Source organism: Phyllopteryx taeniolatus, chromosome 5 (genome assembly GCF_024500385.1).
Source record: "Phyllopteryx taeniolatus isolate TA_2022b chromosome 5, UOR_Ptae_1.2, whole genome shotgun sequence".
NCBI lineage: Eukaryota > Metazoa > Chordata > Actinopteri > Syngnathiformes > Syngnathidae > Phyllopteryx > Phyllopteryx taeniolatus.
In genome coordinates, this window is record NC_084506.1 from 20,217,484 (window position 1) to 20,235,670 (window position 18,187).

The following is an 18,187-nucleotide window of genomic DNA, read 5'->3' on the forward strand; positions in this document are numbered from 1 at the left end:
GTTATCGATTGTACAGCGAAATGTTTCATCAGAAACTAGTATGCAGAAAAATATATCTGTTAAGGGTGAGCGACTATAAATCCAAACTAGGATTTTATTCAGGTATGACCACTGGGAGTGGGCCAGAATACTGTACCTGAAAAAATGGCACCAAAATGGCCACGTGGCTTCTTAATTGATTTTCCTCCGTCCTTCCATGCTGAATTCTGTAAATCTAATATGTTGTAGGTCTCCAGGGGGTGCTACGGAGCGGGTTTTTTTTTGGTTGGTGAATTTACACTGGCTTAAAAGTGTTTGCAAAATTGGTTGAGTTTTTCCACTATGTTCAAGCATGGCTTCTCAAACATTTCGGTTCCAGGGACCCCTTACAGGGGAAGACATGTTCCCAAAGACCTTCAAGGTCATTAAATACAACTACCATGTGTACCCCTTAATGCCACAGAGAAAAAAAAAAAACCTCGGCGTGTGGGACAGACAACAAATCGGAGACAGGCAACACGTAATGCCCGGAACAGACTACAAGACAAATTTGCTCTTTCACAATTGCACTGTCAGACTACTGCAATAAAATCTTGTATTTCGATACCACCGCATCCCTTTTTTTATGATCATTGGGCTTTATCTTGTCAACTCAAATGTGACCGGATACACTTGTTACCGTGGCGATGACAACAAGAGTGGAGCGAGCCGACGGTATTATAAGGACAAAATGGGGAAAAAAGGTGTATGTGGTCACCGGTGCTCAGGACAGGAGAGGACGTTCGTTTAAGGCTTGCTTGATGTATGTTCACGTACTTTTAATATGATAACGGCTCACAAGCAGGCAATAAAATGTTATGTAGCCTAGCAAGCTAGCGGTAGCACGAACGGTTGGACTTAAACATGCCGATGTTCTGTCGACACATTCCTCCATTTTGTGATCGTATCGGTGATCGGTTATCGTTTTTTTAAACTCGCTGATCGGCCCCAAAAATCCTGATCTTGTAAAGTCTAAACAAAACCATTTCATTTGGGTCCTTGAGCCCCAAGATCCTTTTTCTTTTTAAAGGTGTGTGTGTGTGTCCGTGGGTGTGTTGTTGTCCAAAGAAAAGCACTTATTTTCTTTTACAATTATTTTATTAAAACACATTTTGTATTTACATTCTTAAAAAAATGAATATTTTGAGATACTTGATTTCCGTTAGACAGTGATTGATACTTGACTTTGCTCTACCTGCGAATCGGGGTTACCAGCCGGCCTATGTATGAATGCTCAGCAAGCTTTTGTAGCTCCGCCCCCTTTTCCCTCCTCCTCCGCCCGACGAGCCTTGCAGCGGGGTGACTCGGTTTGCCCCTCCCCCCCGCCAGACACAGTGATGGCACTCAACGCCCCCTCGCCCGAGCTCCCTCCCTCCCTGGCGGCCGCGGGTAGACCGAGGCATGGGATCTCCATCTGTGCACAAAGGAGCCTCCTCTATCTGCATACGCTGCACATAAAAGGGCCTTTTGTCATGAGCCCTGCACACATGACCGCCGGGCCTTTCACTCCGCTGCAAAAAAATCTCTCTCTCTCTCTCTCTCTCCGGGCAAGCCGACCCCACCCCCAACACCAGATCCAAACCCCCCTGCCCGACCCCCACCAACACAGTGTGTTGAGCGCGAGAGATGCAGCGAGTGAGATGACCAACTGATTATTTTTTTTTTATATATATAAAAAGCGTTTTCTCCTTTTCCCACTTTTATTTTACACATGTGCTACCTTACTATGCCCCCTCCCACACACACACACACACACACACTCCTCCAATACCCCCCAAACCCCTGTCCTTGTGCCACAGGGTGCACCCGCTAGCCTCACTAAAATATGAATGTGCTCTCTTCTCCTGTACGTAGTGGCTGACATTTAAGGGGCATTAGCGCTTGGTTGTGTGCCAGCTTATCACCCAAACACCCCCCACCAATCCGCCCTGCCCCCTGCCCCACAATTTCAGAGCAATTTCATAGCAGTCACGAGAGCTGCTACTGTTTTGTTCACTCAATCTAAACTGAGTTTCAAAGAAAGTCTGTAAATAAAATATCTATGCATTCATCTAACACATTTTTTATAAATTAAAATAAGATATATACAAATACATGATAGGAAAGTCATCAAATAAAAAATAATAAAACACCTTGATTGTATTATTATATACAGAATCATTGTTAGTCTTCAAAATATGTAAAAGTCAGCTATTTTATATTTTGATTAAATTCTTTGTTTTGAACATGTGAGCAAGTGACAGGCAAAAAAAAGACAAAATAAAAAAAAATACAATAAAAGTAAAGTTAAGTTATACATAGTCGAAAACGAGTAGGAAGAAGTCAAATTTATATGATCCTACCCCTATCGCTACTTCCTTATAATCCTATGTAACTATTTTTAAATACTGACCAAAAAGAAAGACAAAACTTTTTCATTTGACAGCAAAGATGGATGCACTGCTAGCTAGCTAGACGAGGTATGACAAAACAAAAACTAAAGGTTAATAACAATATGATCGAGTTGATTGATACCAAAGATACGATACAATACTGTGGATTGATACAATTTGTGAGCTTGATAGTTAAATTAAAAAGTGAATAGATACAATGCAATTCAATAGATTGTGATATGCTAATTGTATGATATAGCTGCATAGAATAAATCAATATGATTCAGTAGATTATAAAAGTACAATTCAAGTCTTGCATATGAAGGATTATGATAAATTGGATACCATATGATTGCAGTATTTTTTATTTTTATTTTTTTAATATTGACTCATTTGTGTTGCACACCACACAGAAGCAGATCACACACGTACTGAGTGGGGCGCGCAAACAGTGCTGCACCCTTAGAACAAGGAGGTCATGGGGACAGTGCTTTGCTCAAGGGCACCTCGGAAGGAGTTAGTAAGCGCACTAGCATCTCTCTAACTACTGTAGTTGCCATGTTATATTAGTCCTCGAACTGTGACCCTTCGGATGCAAGGCCCAAGTCCTTACAGATGAGCTACATATGAGGCAATTACATACAATAGATATGATATGCCAGTTAGATTTTGTTGATGAAGTTTCAATAGAAGAAATGTACATATATAAATACTGTTGTTGTTGTATTGTTACACTGCGTAAAAGTAGACTCATTTTGGCAACACGTTTTTAGTGTAGCAGGTGTAAGATTAATCCACATCGTGCCTACTGCAACGCCAAAATGAGACTTTGAACTTCATCAAATGGGCCACGTGCCATTTTGGCTCCAGAAGATGGGCGACGTTAACGTTATGGCGTTTTCATGGTGCAAAGAGACTAGAGGGGCGTTGTACCCGACGCGGTCGAGCCAAAGGGTGATGGCCCTAATAGTGCTGAGTCGGCGTCAGCCTCACGCCTCCTCGTCCGCAACCAGAGGCACAGTGTGAACTCCCAAGGCCACGTCCGCTAGTTTCATGAAGATGACGACGACGAGGGGACGGGGCGTTGATTTCTAAGTTCGGACGACTAATACACAGATCACATGAAGAATGTACCCAAAATGGAAGTTTTGTTTTTAGTATCAATGTTAAAAAAAAAAAATACAGTAGCACTGTACATCCATGCATTATTCACAATAAAAAATATATAATACACACACACACACACACACACACACATACACACAGATGGCTAACTTATATATTACAATGTAACAAAGCTGTTGGTTTACAAGCAAACAAACACTAAACAAGCACTTAACATAAAGTTAAAAATACTATTCCTAACACACAATACAATATCTGAAATAAATACTTTAAACAGATTCCAGTATAGTGCTTCAAATGTAAATAATTGAAATGGACCAGAAGGGAGGTTTTGGTGCATATGAAACACACTTGCACACAAACTTTCAAAGGTTACGGTCAAGTTTCTGCAGCAACCAAACTCGAACCTTATGTTGCTCCTGCTAATTTCAATATGCCAGTAAAAAGACACTCGAATGACCAAAATGGCAGCTGACGTCAAACCTGTGATTGTGCAGCTTGTGCAGCTTTTACACAAAAAGCCCACCCGACATTAATATCACACTGCCTTCAAAATTGCGTACAAATTTCAATGTAACAAAATGGATGCACTTGAAGCACAATTTCTAACCAGATATGACATTTTCCATCCAGGCATAGCCTTAAGATGGGTCAATTATCACCATGCCTTGTTGGTGATTTCATTCGTTCTTTTTTATATCTCATCAAGCAAAGAGCTCTATGTATTGTGACTAATTGAAAAGAACTGGTTACCATCGCGTCTTACTGCTAACTATAAGTGCAATTACATTTCTACCTCGATGTATTTAGTGCAGGCTCCGTCTTCCACCATCCAGGATTAATTAACCCCTCGCTTTCTCAAAATGTTGTCACATTTCTCACTGAATAGATCGTAATTTATGGAACCATTCGGCTATATGCAGGCGGGGTGTGTCTGACGGTTTACAATTTTGGTGCTGATCCAAATCGGGAGGTCATCCATTCACACTGTTTGACTAGTATGACGGATTCATAGCACTAACAGCAAGAACATATTCATGGGACAGACACCGAAAGCGCAACTGCATTTGCACGGTTAGCCATGTGTGTTAGGTATCACATCTTAGGTTACGTCACTGTATGTATATTATTTATTACAGTGATTCTCATAGTGTAGTACACGGGCTTCCTCTAGCGATACGTGAAAGAATCAATCAATTTGTATTTAGCTTTAATTTTCAATAAATTTGGATTTACTCTTTAGATGTTTGTTAAAACGTTTTTGTAGGTAGTTGTTTAGTATATAATTTTTTTATATTCCTACATTTAAGCTCAGTGATTTCAAATTAAATATCAATCAAATAATTATACTTCTTAGGAATAAAACCTGTCTCATTTTTAAACTAGTTACTAGCTACTTTATTTTAATGTTGGTCATTATGTAGGCACTTGGTGTAAAAATCATTTATTACTGAGTTACACCATCTAATGATTCTTTTTGTTGTTGTTTTTTTGGGGGGGGATGACCGCTAGTATTGCCAAGTTTGGAGAAATTTAGCAGCTGAAGCAATGTCAATTGTATTGTCATTCCAACACAGTGAGCGTTATGAATGTATGAAATTAGTCCAAATATTTTTCACATGTAACATGCGGTCTAAAAAGCTGGTTGGTTAAAGTTGCCACAAGGGGCCTGTGGTGGTGGTGGTGGTGGGCGGGTTAATTGGGATGGTGTTGGCAAACAGAGCTAGATATATTTTAATATTAATGCTGTTATTATTATTATTCACATCATTGAATTGTATGTAATTTGATACTGTTAAAACTGAATTTAAATGTTAATACAAATATGTTAAAATAAATGACTGGATATATTTATTGATTTAATATGATGACAAGTTAAATATTGGGGTGATGGCTTTGCACTATGACCACTTAATTAATCTTAACGATGACCACTTAATTCATCTAACTATATGTTTAATGTTGTAATTGGCAATGGTGCACAATCGGACTGCATCACACAGAGAGCTGTTTCTAATATTTTGACCCCCTCATGCAACTAAATAACCCAAAAAGTAGAAACAATGATACAGCCTTTTTTTAATTAATTAATTTATTTTTTTATTTTTTTGTGAAAAAATAAAATACATTTGAAAATGCAGTCATTGCATAAGTCTATTAAATGATATTAAATGATATAGAATAAAATACATCAACATTCAATAATCTAATAATAACATTCAGTGCACATTTGATGTTTAATATTTATTTTTGATTCACACGGTGTCGTTTTAGTGCAGTTTTGTGGCCACACAAACATGGTGCTGATGCAGGAGAATATGTTTGATCGCTGACTAGTTGCCAGCAGTAGTTATCGCGAGGGCTCATCCCTCTTCGGCGAGGTCGACCCGCACGCCGAGGTCCGAACGCCACCGGGTCCGCCGCATTCTCCCTCTGCCAGCTCGTGCTCAGCAGAAGCTTTCTGCTCCTTCTCGTCGTCTTCGCTTCCTCGATTTTCTGCCTTCTCCCCGACACAGCGAAGTGAGTTGGACTTTTTTATTCTGTCCGGATGACACATAACAAAACCTCATAGTCTTGATTCTTATTAAATGTTCACAAAATGTGTCAATGAAGGCAGAGCATAGAGGAAAGATGACCCGTGTTGCTCGTCTATTTATCGACACATTAAAAGCAGGCGTTTATAATCTGTCCTTGAATTGTTTGATGTTTTCCACTCAAAGGATTTAGATGTAATGTAATGTTTGAATTGAAAAAAATGTGGGTAAAAAGGGAAAACAAAACTCAAGTCTTGAGAACAAGTTCTGGCCAACTTTCTGAAAACACACACACACAGTGACCACATCACTACACATTAGTCTGGAAAAATTCATTCTAGTGGTATATTATATTTTTTCTTTTATTTATTTTTTTAAATCAAGTTTTTAATGATAAATCAATTTATTACACTAAGTAACAACAAATACATTCCTTTGTCCCTGAGAAAATTAATATGCTTAATTAACTTATAATTTAAGAGTGAGCAATTCATCTTTTTTTACTTTATAATCAAATCTAGAATCCATTTAGAAGTTTTGCATGTGTCAAATAATATACTTTCATTCACAGTCGTGTTTCCTTTTCATCACATATTTTTTGTTAATTACAAAAGGACACAGTGGTCTTTGCTGACTTTTGGCCAAACAATCCGGGAAGAATTTCATTATTCAGCCTGTCCTCATGAATTGTCTGATTTTCTATTGTTGTCATATTTGGACTGCATGGTAGCAGTAATTTGGTTGTGGTTGCGCCAGAGAACACATGCGGCCTGTTAATGAAATTAATGACTGAAATTAGGAGCCAAAAGTTGAACACGACTAGCTACAATTTCACTCGACTTGGCTCACGCAGTGCAGTGCGTTGATGCTGCGCCTGTCTCACGGCGGCCATTTTGTGCTGATCATAGCACGTGCGCCCATTTTAAGACGTGGAGGGCATGTGCTCGCAGAACCCTCAGAGCTGGGCTTTTTTTTTTTTTTTTTTGTTGCTCTTGTTAAACAATCCAGGAAGAATTCCATCATCCAGGAATTCCTTTTAATTTGTCTGATTTAACATTGTTTTCATATTTGGACTGCATGTAAGCTGTCATTTTGCTGTGGTTAAGGGTTAATTACAAAAGAGCCTCAACTTTGAACTTGGCCACTTACATTTTTTTAATTTAAATTTTTTGTTACAATATGCAATATGTCGATGCTGCGCAGATTTCTTGTTGGTCATTTTGTGATAGACATCCACCCAAATTTTAAGATGTAGAGCACGTGCTTGCAGAACCTTCACACTTCTTTTCCACAAAAGTGTGGCATATTTGAACTGCATGGAAGCTGCAATTCAATGACATGGTACGCTTGCAGAACCTTCAGATTTCATATTTACAAAAGAATTGAATTTATTATTTATCTATTTTGCTTTTAAAGCTTTTGGCCAAATAGGCCTACAGGAAAAAGGGCACCATTTTGCCTTCCCTCCTGATTTTAATTTGTGTGTATTTGGACTGCATGGTAGCTGTCATTTGGGTGTGGTTGGGATTAAAGAGACTTTAGTGCATAAAGGGTTAATTAGAAAGATCCAAAACTTTAACTTGGCTCCACATTTAGTTTGACCACATGATACAATATGTTGATGCTGCATTTGTCTCTTGCTTTAAACTGATCATGACATGGGTGCCTATTTTAAAGACATGGAGACTTGCAGAACCTTCAGTCTTTATTCACATTTACTCAAAAATGTGAATTTATTTATTTTATGTTGAAAAAAATCTGGGAAGAATCTCATCATTTCGGCTTTCTTGGTGATTTCAATATTGTGGATTTGGTTGTGGTTAGTGAAAATAAAGCACATAAATGGTTAATTATAATGAGCCAAAACTTGAACTTGGGCCACTCTTTTTTTGCTTGAATCATGTGGTCCAATATATCGATTTTGTGCTGATCATGGCACGTGTGACCATTTTAAGACGTGGAGAACATGCTTGCAGAATCTCCTCATTTACGCAAAAATGTGAATTTTATTGATTTAGTTTTGCTTTTATGACTTGGTCAAACAATCCATGAGGAATTTCATCATTCAGGCTTCCCTCTTGATTTTAATATTGTGATTTGGACTGCATGGAAGCTGTCATTTGGTTGTGGTTAATGAAACTGAAGCGTGTAAAGAGTTAAAAAAAAGAAAATAATCAAAACTTGAAATTGGCCACTGTTTGACCATGATCACTTGGTACAATACGCCAATACTGCGCATGTCTCTCGTCAGCCATTTTGTGCCGACTGAGCACGTGTGCCCATTTTTAGAAGCGGAGGAGAGCACGTGCTTGCAGAACCTTCAAACTTGTTATTTGGGCTTGCCGATTGTGCGCGCTCTTCAAGTAGAGAGCCCAAAGTGGCCGGTCACAGTCTGTTGCCTGAGGTGACTGCTGGGGTCAAAGGTCAGGCCCTGTTAATAAGACGCGACATGCTTCCCGGGGACCTCCGACCCCCAGCCAGGATCACCTCCTAATCGGCATTAGTTAATGTGTTTGTAATCTTTACCTTCTTAAAGCAAACAGCGGCAGAGCGCTCAATGGGCCCGCTCGGCCTCCCCTTGTAACACTTTTGACCCGGGGGTTGTGACCCCTCACCCTGACTTGGCGGGGGAGTGCCCTCAAAGGTCTGGGGTGTAATAAAAAGCTTGTGTTTGGACACGTGCGCCGCTCACGGCCAGAACACCTCGTCCAACGCCGCGAGGAGGATGTCGACTTGTGGTTAGTTGTTAAATATTATGACTCGCGCACACACACACACACACACCTAGTCTCACTCTAGGACCCAGTTTAATGCAAATAAATGTACTTCTCAAAAATAGCCTTCAAAATTACATGTATGCCATATTTTAAACATAAATGCACATCAATACATGTGCACTGTACATTTCGGAGTTCATTGCATGAGGAGGAAAGTGCAATTAAGTATCCAAATTGCACAAAAGGTCTCAAAATTAAAAATTTCACCTGTTAGTCATTACAAAAATGGACACTGTACAAAATGGATAAGGCCACAAATAGATAGATTTCAACATAACATTTTAAAAACCCTGAACTGTATCCATATTTGTTTAGTAATTATTAGGTATTTATCTTTCCTCTAAAAATCACCCCAAACTTTCCGCAAAGACACTCGAAATTTCCAGTGCTGACATTTTAAAATATATATATATATGTTTTTTTTAAATACAAAAGTTCCAACATTTGAAGCAGATTAAATTATGTGTAATTTAATTAGATTTACTGTAGTGGGTGGCGACCCACCAGTCGAGAATCACAAAGTGACTGCACACACAAATGTTTTCATCCCTGCATCAGACTGATAATTTCATCAACCTCCACCACGTCTGTGCCCCTGCTTAATATTTTGTATTTATTTCACCAGGTATAGATGCACACTTTTTGTCACACAGAAAAAGTCATTAAATTTAAACCCTGTCATTGCTTTAATTTTCTTTTTTTTGCTCCAAAACCAAAGAGCCTAATTAACAAACTATACAGAACCACACAGGCCAAGGAACCATATTTAGTACCCGACATTGCAGTAAAATCATGTGACTTGTCCCGGCCAATCAGCAAAGAAATGTAATAGAATAATAATAATAATGTGGGGAAATCAGGAGTAGTAGCAGCACCACACAAGAGAATATGAATATTGAATACATACAGCTCTGGGGAAAATTTACGCAATCACTGGTAATTGATCACTTTATGCCAACAAATCTTCATTGAGATGCAAAAGAACTGAAGTGTTTGTCATTTTGTGTAAATGTCTATATAGTTGTGACACCTAAAGTCCATCCTTGATTTTGAAGTCCTTATTTTCTTTTGTTTAATCTTGCCAAGTGGTCTTTTTATTTTTTTCCCAGAGCTGTATAGGTAAATATTAACAAAACAATGCAACAAGAATGAACATTCGCAGTTGAGTGATGGCTTGTGTATAAATAAATATTATGTACACTACACTATTTTAAAGTACTATTGAGAGCAGTCGCTGTTATATCATTTGTACAAATTGTGATCGTATTTACTAAAAAATAATTAACTCAAAAAATGAATGCAAAAATTGTCTCATAATACACAGCAATAACATTGCAAAGCATTATGCTAATGATGTCTAACACAACAAACATGACAAATTTACCCACACATTGCATGCTTGCTGGATCAATCAATCAATCGGCGACCCAGTTTAAACTGATTGTGTTGACCCAGTTTAAACTGATTGTGTTTCAGGTCCCCAGCCAAAAGTTTGCCAAACTTTGGAAAAAGCGATTTTATACGTGTAGCCAATGACATGACGCCATCTTCTTTTGCGTCACATTTGGGGCCCATTTACATTTGGTTGAGTTTGCTTTATTATGGCGTTTTATTTATTATTAATAAATAACGTAACATAATGCTAAATAATTGATGGCTAACTAATACGTTTTCTCAGTCATTCATGTTTGGGAAAAGTGTCCACACAGAGCTTAAATGTGCTGAAAGATGACATGGCGGCCTGCGAGCGACACTGCCTCAACATCACCGTGCGTGTGTATCACTTAGCGCACACACACACACACACACGCACGAACACATATACCCGCTGGATGTTTGCATGTATTGGGAGCGGCTTCATCAATACTTATTTCAAAACAACTTGCACTTCGATCCCTCCCGGAACAAGAAGTTGTGCGTCGTCATGGTCTTTGTGCCCGCCTCGAAGACCACAACGAGACCAGACCGAGCTTTGCTTACCACCACCACCACAAAAAAGACAACAACAAGAATTTCTACTGAGAAAAAGTGAGAAAAAGCATGAAAACCCCCACCTTGTCTTTGTGCGAGGTGCGTCGTTTCTCTTACTGACTGACACACTCACGCTACCGAGCTCTGCTGTTTTTATGTTTTTTTTTACAGAGCCGAAAAGAGGCAGGGAGTTGTCTCACAATAGCGTTACAGTAATGTGCCACAAGAGTGGAAAAAGCCAAACGCTGGTGACTGAGATGGCAGGCGCTTGAGGGAAGAGGAGGGGAAGGTACAGGAGGGGGGGCTGAAGGACAACGGTAGGGGGGGACGGGGGTGTGCTGACAACAGAGAATATTCGAGAATAATCTTAGAAAATACAGTTGGGTCGTCTTTATATCTGCTCTTATTTTGGAGGGACGCACTCGGTGTCTGTTTAGTACAAAACAGGGCAGCTGTTTTTCCTCCTCTTCTCCACTTCCTGCTCCTGAAATAAGAAAAAATAAATAACTAAAAGTGCTTATCGGCCGTTTTGACTTGGTGCCAGAAGCAGACAGGCTGCAAGCCATCAGCTCGCTTGGCGGTGACACAAGAAGGCCAGGAGCACACGGCCGCCGTGTGCTCCTGGCCGCATGTTCCTGAAAATAACACGACTGGAAGCTCATCTTTTTCCTGTGTACGTGTTGTTTGCACTGTGGAAGTACAAAGTACATTTTTGGTTACATTTTTTTTTTTTTTTTTTTTTAAGGATAATTTTTTGGGACCACCCCCCACCTAACTCTTTTTTTAAATTTATTTGTTTTTACATTGGGAGATGCCGCACCGGATGCCACTATAGCGCTCGCCGTTCACACTGCGTCTGCGCAACTCGTGGAGGCGTGTCGTTCTTCTGTCTCTCTCTCTCATTCTCTTACAGCCTCGCTCTCTCCTTCGTCCTCCTGGCCGCGCCTCCTATTTCATCATCAGTCTCCTCCTCCTCCCTCTCTCCATCACGCTCTCTCTCTCTCTCTCTCTCTCTCTCTCTCGTTGGTGCTTCTTTTGCAGTCTTGTTTCGTTCTCGCCTCTCTTTCTGCTCCAGCCGCACGCAAGGGGGAGACTTAGAGTGGGAGAGAAAGAAGGGGAGGGGGGGGGGAGAGAGAGAGAGAGGCGGAGGGTGGGGGGTAGTCTGCTGCTATTTCTACAGTCCGTGCCTCCCCGCCGCCGTCAACCTCCCGCCCACCCATCCATAGACCGAGGTTTCTCCCCCCCCCCCCCTCCGCTCGCTTGGATTTTAACCCTCTGCCTCCAACTTGCAGCTCTTGCAGGAAAAAAAAGCTGGCAACAAGTTGCTCCTCCACGAGGCCTTTTTCTTCCACTTTTTCAGCGCAGCCGTTTTTCCCTCGCTCCCACGCTTTTGGATCTTTGCTGCTTCCAAGTGTGCATTATCGTACATTTTATTTGATAAAAAATGTCGCAATTTTTGTGTATTTTGTTGATGTTTTGTGAGGATTTGAGTCGAAAATAGAGGTTTCTCACCGCTGCCATTGCTGCCCGAACGGGGGGGGGGTTTATACCCCTTACGCCATCCCGATGACCACGACGGGCGAGGGAGCGTGGGCCGACCTTCGACAATATTCAACATTTTCCCCTCCTCTTCCTCCTCCGCTCTCCGTCCCTTAGGCTTCGTTCTCTCCTCCCTCGCGTGCCACAAAACTCCCGACATGCAGGCGGACGAGCGGCTTTGGGCTGAGCCGAGCCGCCGCAGTGCTTTTCTGGGACGGCTGCCAAGTGTGAACAAAAGAGGCCAAAAAGCAATAAGGGATAGAAAACGTAAAAGTAATTGCATCTATTTTTGGGGGGAGTTGGAGGTGCTTTTCTTGCATCAGATTGTCTTCCTCGCATGTTGTGTCCACTTAGTGCACTTCTAGCCCTTGTGTGTTGTGTGTGTGTGTGTGTGTGTGTGTGTGTGTGTCTGTGTGTGTGTGTGTGTGTGGTTAGATTTAGCAGGCCAGGCTGCAGCTTTGAATACTTTGTCAGTCTTTGCTCAAGAAGTGAAGGCATCTTGCCGGAGACTAAGGAGAGAGGGCATCCTGTCGGAGAGAGCGAGCGAGCATATAAACTGTTGAATTTTTCACGAGTCGAGCCGTAAGACCGAACCGGAGCAGACCGGGTCACGCCGCGTTCCATTTTTCTCATACATCAGACATGCCGTTTTTATTTGCTAACATTCCTCATGCGCACTGGCACAGCAGCCTCATGGCCTCCTATTGTTTCAGGCCCAACTTGAACTCGGGGGCTCAGACTGTGGATGGAGGTGGCCCGGAGCTGAGATTGCGAGCCCGAACCGGGAGATGGAAGAAGAGGAGGGAGAGACTGGTGAGAGGGGACTCACCCTGGGTCTCGCGGAAAAGTGTCGCTGAATTCCACATCGTCAGAAGACAGGTGAGTGACATCGACACTGAGGTTTTTGTTGACATGATTCAAGTGAAAATAAACACTTCTTGTATTAACTACACCGAGGAATGTTTGGCACTTTGAAGTGCTTTTGTTTCCGTGACCTTTCCGACGCATCGGTGGCTGAGGAGCAGTTTGCTGGTGCCTGTTAAGAGGATGCAGGAGACGGCCTAGTTCCTGAGCTTTATGCGAGTGATGCGGGCCCGGGCGCGTGCGGCGAGCGAGGGGGATACGTGTGGCACACCCGTTGGCGCTGAAATGAATGAAAACGCACTGCATTTGTTGGATTTGAACCATTTTCAGTTTTAGCCCAGCTCGTCGAAGGGAGCGTCGGCTAATTCGCAACACATTTGTTGAATCCCGTCGTTTCCAGTCCCGTTGTGCAGCCATGATGATTTATGGAAGCGTATACTTTTTTTGTGCAATATACCCCAAACGAAGCTTATAAGAAGTGCGGTTGGAGAATTTGTTAAGTTTAATATGGGCTAGAAGTTGGAATTGTGCTAAAATAAGAATATTGCATATGGATAAAATGTCAAATTGCACATTTCTGCTTGTTAGGAAAAATAATTTGATCACTTGTTTTGTTCCTCACCTCCGCGTACATGACCCCCTCAAGTTTCATCCAATATAAATAACAATTGCAGTCGGACTTTGAGGTCTAATTCACACATCCGTAAGCCACCTAGCCCCCCACGACCCTTTCCCTCTCTACCGGTATGCCCTGCTTGTTGGTGCATGGCGCGGCCTCCACGGCGAGCTGGCATGCGAGGACGCATATAGCACCACGCTGTAGCTTTTTACGGCTCAAGTGGAAGTTTACCTTCTGAAACTGAAACAGTCACAAGGCACACAGGAGCACATGACTTTTTTTTTTTTTAGTTCTTTGTCTCTTTCAAAACTAATCTTTTCACATCAGGGTCTTGACTAAAACATTTCTTATTTAACTTAATTTTGTACAAAGTCTAATGTTACTTTTAAACAGGTGAATGTGACGTGTATAACAGCCAGAAAGGACACGTTGGAAAAAGCAGGCGACCAAACTTGAACTTGAACCTGTCCGTGACTTTGGACTTGAACATGAACTTGGAGAGAGGAAAGTGTTTAATGGTTGTTTTTTTTGTTTGTTTTGTTTTTTTAACGACTGTGTGCCAACAAGTTACTTGTATTTGTCCAAAGCAAGCAAACGAGTGGAAACTAATTTATTAATGGTCTAGTTAAGAGGCCAAAACATTTTCATGTCAAGTAAACTGAAATGAAAAGTGGGGGAAAAAATCTTTGTTTCAATATTGAATAGATTTTTTTCACTTTTGATCGTCTTTTTAATCTATTTCAGTCTATCTTAATGGCATAATAATCCCCGCAATACAATATATTTACTACATTGGAGTGCTTCGTTTAAAATCGATTGTCAAATTGTGGAGAACTCATTTTATTACCATATTAACCCTTCTTATCCACAGAATACAGTACTACATAATAGTGCATAGTTGTAATGTTTAACTTGCTATGCTGTATTTTTTAAATCCATATTAACAAACATCAATACACAAACTGTAAAATGCTAAATTAGTAGTTGACTCCCAATGACGATAAAAAAAAAAAAATAATTAATGATGTGAAGCACCAGATATTCATTGTTTTGCTATTTAAAAAAAGGTACATTTATAAAGTATAAATTTAACAGCGGGGAATTAAGTGAGGGGTAAGAAGAGTGCAGTGGGTAGATCTGGTGTGTGTGTGTGTGTGTGTGTGTGTGTGTGTGTGTGTGTGTGTGTGTTCTCACTAAGGGCGTACATTGATATTTAATGTGTTTGGATATTTTGTTTTGTTATATTGACGGTACACTTTCGCTATCTAATGAGGTCCAACACAGGAGCCCTCGCTAAACGACAATGCTCCGTTTTGATTGATAAGTGTCAGTCACACACCCTCAGATGACACTCACAATATTAAAACAGGTGTGAATAGTGTCAATCAAAAGGGAGAAATCTTTGTAATGGCAGATTTTTGGACACAGCTCTTGTATTGGATGTAATTCGATTGTGTGCCTAATGAAGTGGAATGGGGCCTCCTCGTACTGGATCGCCAATGCAGTGCTGTGTGGAGCGTGCTCTGCCGTGAATTCAGTAGGCTTTTGTATAAAAAGTATTGTAAAAGTATCTTTTGGAAGTAATGTTCAAAAAGCAGCATTCCCTTTAATTTTTCAATACTATTTAGATCTTGTAATAACCTTACCCAAACCCCCTCATACTCCCCAAGGCATGGCTGCCATATTTTAAATGTATGTTGCGGAAGGGCTTGTCACATTGAAGAAAAAGTGCTTTGTCTAAACTTTCATAAAATTTTTGTAATGGATTGTGTACTTAATGTTGTTGACAGATTTTTGGTTTGACTGCAAAAGACCCCAAATGTTTTGTAAATGATAGATCCCAGCCCCCCCTGCCCCTTTGTGGTATATAAGCAGCATGTCAGCCATATATGTAGAATTTAATATGACAGCAATTTCCGTTTGATTTGGAGTGATGCTCATGTCGATGGAAAATTATTATATGTGTATAAACGTTTGTATCATTTCCTTTTCCTTGGTCTGGGTCACTAGTGCCGTATTGTAACACAGTAACCTGTTTATAACAATATTTAAGTAGGATTTTGTATGAACAAAAAGATACTCTTATTAATGCGCTTTATTTGTGGTTATTTAAAAAGGCTTTATTAATTTTTCACATCGATTTTTAAAAACTCAACCCATTAAAATATGCAGTTGCAAATTAAAGCCTGTTGTAGAAAAAAAGCCTTTTTTTGCCTTTTTAATAAAAACGTTGTTGGGTTACACACAACTTTGTAGTGACGCTCATGTGACAGAAAAATAAAAATGTTCGTAATATGACGTGTTGTTTAGTACCTTAAACCAGTGCGAATGAGTACTTAACCTACTCAGCAGGATTTTGGGTTCCATACAAAACGTAATGCACCAATTTAAAGCCCTTTGTAGCAAACGATTGCATGTTTAGTGTCGTGTAATTGTGTGTGTGAAGTGGTGCCAGCAAATCATGATGATCACATGTAATAACTGAATTCACAGTGCAATGTGTACTGCAGCCTGCTCCCATGAGAATTAAATCGGATGCCGTACTGAAAAAAGCTTTTACTGCAAATTTGTCATCAAAAAGAATAATTAACCTTCACAAAAGCCCACATACACCCTAAAACAAACTTTCTTTTGCTAAAATGTGTTGAAAATCTAAGCGCTCTTAAGCAACATATCATTTAACAGAGTTGTTTTTATTTATTCCGAAAAACCAAAAAAAAAAAAATCACAATCTAGCAATGTGTGAATGTGATTATTGCTCATGTTTTGTACAGTTTCCTACTAAATTCCCGTGAGAAAGAATTCTAGTCGGACAAATACGGAAATCTAGCGGCCCCCAAATGTATTGCACGAAGGCGTCAAAATAACTCCACTGCAGCAAAAACACAATCAGCCTTTACCTTCTTTCTTGCCACCACACTCAGCGGTCATAGTCCATCATGCTGTCTACTAGGGGCGGACTGGGGGCCCCCTCTTTTTTTTCTTCCCCCCCCCCCGCCTCCTGTCTGTGTTAATATGAATGTCAGCTGGGATGTGGTCACACGTGATTTTAACCACCGAAACCACAGCAACATGTCATGGTGACATCATGCTGAGCTGAAAAGAGACCTTTCACATGGACGCAGGGGCCCTCAATGGCCGCTTTACACAGCTGGAGCGCGGCCAGCTAACATTCAAGCAAATTTGTCAAATTACATGTAGTATTAGTTTTTTTGTGCCGGCAACCGCTAATGTCATTCAGTGTGCGTTTATAAAAGAGAGACTCTTTAGTCCGCAGTGAACACGTGTGTCTCTCAGGGCTCTATCTGCCTGGCAACAGCGACGTCCAGATAACACCGAGTGGCGCCCACTCCACTTTTCCTTTCCATTGCTCATATATTTCTACAGCTTTTGGCGCTCGCTGTTGCCAAGGCAATTTTTGGACCCTGCAGAAACGCAAAGTCAGCCAAAATTGTTTCACTCGGAGATACGATTGCAAGCGGTGTGGGGCTTCTCCAGCGAAAGTAAAAGAAAAGATGCAAATGCTGCAGAATTATCTTTCACCTTGAGTTTTGCCACCATCTCTACCAAGGATTAAAAAGACATTTCCGTTCCGGCCGTTTAAATGGCAACAGCGTGAGTGTAGCATAAAAATTTGCTCAAGGTGAAATTATGGCCTTAACCTTTTCAGTTTACTTGCTAAAAACGCTTGAGAGCAAATAAGTATAGAGTATTGTGTACTGAAAATAGGTAATTACGCTTGACCTAAGCAGAGAATGTTTTCCCCTTCGGTGTATGTTTGTTACCAGCAGAACTAAAAAGCTACCTTTAAGTTAAAGTCAGCATTAGCGTAATATATTAACGTGACCTTGAATTTTTCGAAGAGTCAGATTTCGTAAATGTGATGGCCATTATTCATAGCACATTTTGCATATCCTGCTCTACCAAGGAAAAAAGTATTTGAGTAACAAGATACCTGAAAAAAAAACCATTGTACTTTTCCGCGGGGTGAGGGGTAGTGTCACTTTGCCTACAATGATGACTCAAAAAGAATTTCTCATACCACTCATGGAAAGTTTTAGAGGTTTTTAAACTGCCTTTTTAAAACTGTTTTATACCATGAAACCAGTAACTGGCTCATACCTTCTTCCTTCGCTGATGGGCTAGGAAAAGTCACGTGGTTTTACTGCAATATAGAAAAATGTCATTTCGGACGTTTACATGGCAACAGCGTCTTTGTAGCTCAAGTACAGTAGGAAGGGGGATCGCAAGGTGGAATCATGTAGTTATCATTTCCGTTTACAGGACTGGGGTGCTGGTGTAACAACTAGAACTGTCTTAATCTGCATTGTCATTTATCCATCCATCCATTTTCTGAGCCGCTTATCC

At 40.5% G+C, this 18,187-nt stretch overlaps 1 protein-coding gene and 1 long non-coding RNA gene across 8 annotated transcripts in view; one reads left to right on the forward strand and one right to left on the reverse strand.

Annotated features, from left to right (window-relative positions):
- pparab (peroxisome proliferator-activated receptor alpha b) overlaps positions 1 to 18,187 on the forward strand; it is a 96,839-nt gene that overhangs the window by 16,531 nt on the left and 62,121 nt on the right. For 2 of the 6 annotated variants that reach the window (XM_061773568.1, XM_061773563.1), the window contains exon 1: positions 11,883 to 13,215. The gene's annotated coding sequence lies outside the window, so the exon portion shown is untranslated. Of the gene's footprint in view, positions 1 to 11,882; positions 13,216 to 18,187 lie in introns of those variants that run through there. The other 4 variants (XM_061773565.1, XM_061773566.1, XM_061773567.1 and 1 more) reach the window with 4 other exon arrangements.
- Positions 5,745 to 12,325, reverse strand: LOC133478047 (uncharacterized). Of its 2 annotated transcripts, none has more exons than XR_009788548.1 (3): positions 12,310 to 12,325; positions 10,881 to 11,281; positions 5,745 to 6,055 (listed from the first exon to the last, which is right to left on the reverse strand). It is a non-coding gene; the product is annotated as an uncharacterized LOC133478047 (long non-coding RNA). The 2 variants fall into 2 exon arrangements; XR_009788549.1 differs by lacking the exon at positions 12,310 to 12,325 and adding an exon at positions 11,618 to 11,775.